Below are 4,911 nucleotides of genomic sequence, written 5' to 3'. Positions count from 1 at the left end.
AGGTTAGAGAGAGAAGAGAGTAGAGAGTGGTTGATGAGGGTAGAGAGAGAAGAGAGTAGAGAGTGGTTGATGAGGGTAGAGAGGGAAGAGAGTAGAGAGTGGTTGATGAGGGTAGAGAGAGAAGAGAGAGAGGAGAGAGATAAGAGAGTGGAGTGAGGGCTGGGCTGGGAGGAGGGAGGATGAGGGGAGAAGAGAGAGAGTGGATGTCATAAAAAGCTCACTGCAAGCTCGATTCAAACCCATCCCCATATCTGAAATCCGATAGTGACAAGATACTTCCCTATCCTTTTTTAATTAATGAGGCATCCCTTTCTCATCAATACACAGGCAACTTGTGCAATATGCTTGGTTTACGTTTCTATAACCCTATTTCTCTATAGGGTCTAGCTATATGTAAATTCCCTCTTTATGACGTGCTCTCTCAAACAGTCAATGAATTCATTGGATATATATTCCCCCCACCATCTTATCTTAGGCATCTTTTATGTCTATCTTTGTCCTTTTCTACCATAGCTTTGAAGCTCTGAAAGTGAGTGGCCACTTCACTTTTCTCTTTCATAAAACATATCCACACTTTCCTAGTATGTTCATCAATGAAAAATATATAATAATAGCATCCTCTTATTGATTTAGTCTTTGTTGGTCCCTAAACATTAGAATGTACAAAGTCCAAAGGTGTTTGACTTATGTGATGGTTATCATGAAAAAACTCATTCTCAGCATGCTTACCCAATTGGCATGTGTCACATACTTTGTGCATTCCATCCTCTTTGAACTTTGGCAAACCAGTAACAATACTTTGGGCCTACATATGCTTCAGCCTGATTATTGAGAAGTCCTATATGTTAATGCCTAATATCAACATTTGCAATCACACCAGTACCATGTGCAAACATTGTAGCCTTCCCTTCATGCATGCTTACATCCAATGTAAACAGTTTACTAACTTGTTTCCATTTGTAACCAAGCGGCACTAGTTATTAAAATCTTCCACATAATATCCATGAGTGTTAAACCTCACTTGCATACTCTGCTCAATTATTTACCCAAAAAAAACTAGGATCTTTATTATGTTTGAGACATGAAGCACATCATCATACTTCATTTTTTCATCCTGCATAAACAAAGGGAGTTTCTTAATATGTATATTAGGGTGTGATGCATCATCACCTACTTCTACATTACCTGGTTTTTTCAAATCCCTTAATTCTTTGAGCCACTCATCACGGTTAGTCATATGGTTAGAGGGACCCAAATCATCATACCATGCATCTCCTGAATTTGGTGTATGTTTAGTCATGGAACTAAGCATATGTTGTATCATAAAAAATTGTGCACTTCAATCTTCAGCCTAATTACTTGACAATGCATTATTCCCTTACTACAACTTTCCACTTCTTATCTCATTCTTCTTTTTATAGCAATCCTTTGCTGTATATGCCATGGTTTACCACATAGTAATAGCACTATGTGCTATTTCCACTTTCTACATTATTTCTACTTTGCTTGCTTTGCTAGCTATGCTCTTTCCTCTCAATGCTAGTGGAAATAGCACTTTATGCTATTTTCACTCTGATCTATTCGCCACATCCACCTTGACCTCTCTGACTCTCCATGCCTCTAAATTGGCCTCTACCACTTGTTTGCAAATTGGAATTTGACCTATAATTTAGCCTTTAGATGAAGATCTACCTCTACCTCTACCTGCGTTTGTGTAAAAGGCATGCTCCTGCGTATTATTGAAGGATGGTTTATTCTAACATTCATCTCCTCATTGATTAAGGGCTATAAGCTCATGAAAGTTTGGGAATTGTTTTCGAGTTCGAGTAGATGTCCAAAATTGATTTAGCCTTTTCCATGCCTATTTAAACACCAAGTTGTCATCATTGACTCGTGCTCCAATAAAGGCGAGGCCATTTACAATCTTCAATGAGTAGATATAGCTTATTCCTTTGCACATTATATATCCCTTGCTTTAATTACATCTTCCTTTGCACATTATATATCCGTTGCTTTAATTACATCTTCCTAGCCTTGGTACTTATACTATATAGCTTAACCAAGGTATCCCAGGCACCTTTAGGTGTCATGGCATCATGTATATGACCAATCATAGAACCAAACACACTAATAGAGAGCCAATATGTAACCTTGTTGGCTCTCTCATACCATGTCTTAAAGGACAATACCTATTGTGGGAGTGGGATTTCATCTGATAACTCGGGATCCTTCTCATCACCTATAATAAACTCCCAATATCCTTTCCCCCATGAGGATTGGTGAACATCTTTGGTGTTGGTGACTCACCCTAGCTTAGGACTTTCTTGTATTTGTAATGTGAATACACCCTCAAGTCCAAGATCATGGGCTCAAGTCTCTTCCTTTTCCCATCGATTTCAAGCTCAATTTCTTGTCCTTATTATTCTTTTAATTTTTAGGCATCTAGAAATAGAAAATCCACCATTAATCTTGGTATAAACATCATTAGATTGCATTGCTTACTATTAGATAGGTTAAGATAAGATTATAAAATTAGCAAATAAAAAATTCATCATTAATTATTAGGTAATCATAATGGATTTTTTTAAGCAAAGCCTATAAAATAAACTCTCTAGTTGCTTTGTGTGATGAATGGACTCTCAACTAGCAATAGAGAATATTACTAAATCTAAATCATAAAGATCCATGACTAAAAAACATTCCCATGTTGATTGCCATAATTGCCCACTACTAGTGGTTATTAAACACCCCACAAGAGGCCACCCTATTAAACAATCCTAAAATGGGATTGATCATGGTGATAGAGATAGATTAAGTAACATAATTAAGGTGGATTAAACCACACTAAGAACTCCATAACTAGAGAGAGAGAGAGATTGCACACTCAACACTCAATTCTATTGCATATCTCAAATGAACCATACAATGATATAGGCTTTCTAGCCTTATCCCACTTTACACATCATCATCCATGTGGCAACTCTTTTTCCACTCTTTTGGTCAACACTCACACACCATTCAATATTACATGTGGCATTCTTATCTTGCCACAATATCTTGCACCTCTAGGGTGCTTTCCCACATACACACATTACCGCGTTTACATCTCTCAACTCTCCCTCTTAATCGAGGTGTTCCAGAATCATCCATCACTCATCAATGTAGCATTGTACAACCACAATTGCTACCTCTCAACACTCCCCCTCAATGATACATTGGAGTGTCCAACCACCATCAACAAACGAACATTTGTGCACATGTCTACCATCTTAGACACTTAGGAACCATTGAGTCCAATTTGAACATATAAGTTCGGAACCCATGCGCATGCACCTCACACGTGCATCGCTCATACGCACATCACAATAACCATTTTGAGCTTCTCGGTGAGCTCGTGTAGGGCAACCCTCATACCAATGTGGGTGATTACAAACTATTCTCGTTTTGAACACACAAGCTCGGGGTACGGTTACCCATTATCAATTAACGGGTGAGTTAATTTTACAAACCTTTTTATGTGCTATGCAAGGGTAGGGCACCCATCTCAAACCTTTTTATGTGCTATACAAGGGTAGGGCACCCATCTCAAAAAAATGATCAACATCCATGTCTTTTGCCACAAAGCTGATATTTGCCCACTGTTTCAGGGCACTGTTTCAAGGCACTGGAGAGAGAAAACATTACAAACATTTTAGCCAAAGTCCCGTAGAGAATCCATGTGAATGGGGGCTTAGTTTGGGTCTCTTCACATTGCAAATTTAGAAATCCTTATCTCAAAGAACCACCACAAATTTTATATTATAGCTTTAAAAAAGAAAACCTTATCTTTCGGCTCACACCACACAACTTTTGAGGTCGTCGTCTCGTCGTCGTCATCGCCACTGTTCACAGGCTCCTCCACAACAATTTGAACTTTATGAGATGAGCAACACTCGGGTATCAACATAAGCTTGTTTAAAGTCTTGTTGCTTACTACTCCTGCTGGAGTTATGTTTTCTTGCTGTGCTGCTCACAAACAACGCTGTGTGAGGTGCCCAGAATATGGGTACATCTCCACAGACAAGTCACCATGGCTCTCATTTTCTCTCTACCAGCTATAGTCGTCTTTCCTTGTCAATCTGCCTACGAAGGGGCCTTAGACCGTAGCTTCACCACCAAGTTCTTCACATACTATTATGTGGAGCTATGCGTGCTATTATAGGCAATGATTTGCCCTCCCACTCGCAGCATGCACACTTCCTAGGCCGCCTCTTCTTGTTCTTGCTGCTCTTGTGAAGCTTCTCGCCACTTGTTCCTTTGTGAGATGCTGGTTGAGGTCCTTCAGTGTTGAACATATCATTATGAGATGCTCCTATCTCTTCTTTGCACCGCCTACTGCTTGTTTTCTTTGCAACTCGGTAATGCTACCGGTCTTGCTGCCTTTCAAACTGAATTTCTCTTTGATTTTCTTGCCATGTCCAAAATTTTGATGACCTTTAGCTGCCTCAATCAAAGCTTCACATAGAGTCTTCCATGCTCAAACATGAAATTAGAGGCAAAAACACTAAAATACCTTCACAAATCTCCTTGGCAGCTTCTCCTTGATGACACCGAAGACTTCATAGCCTTCATACTTGGTGAAATATCTATTTTTAGCTTCTTTGATGATGAGCAGGCTCTTCATGTTGCAAAACTCCCATAGCTTCTATGCAACCTCCTTGTTTGCAAATCTCCTCTCAAACTCGAGAATGGCACCTTCAAATCTCTCTCAAATCCTTATAAATGCAAATCCAGATGATAATATGAGTGTGTTTAATTTTGCTTTCATATAATAAACTAAAAAAAATGCTTAATCAAATAAACACATAACCAAGAAATCTATGCATAAATATTCACCATGACCAAGAGCCCACCAAAGCTCTGATACCATGT

This window comes from Cibotium barometz, chromosome 6 (genome assembly GCF_041138505.1).
Source record: "Cibotium barometz isolate CiBa-2024 chromosome 6, ASM4113850v1, whole genome shotgun sequence".
Taxonomy (NCBI): domain Eukaryota; kingdom Viridiplantae; phylum Streptophyta; class Polypodiopsida; order Cyatheales; family Cibotiaceae; genus Cibotium; species Cibotium barometz.
Note: the sequence above shows the minus strand (reverse complement) of the source record.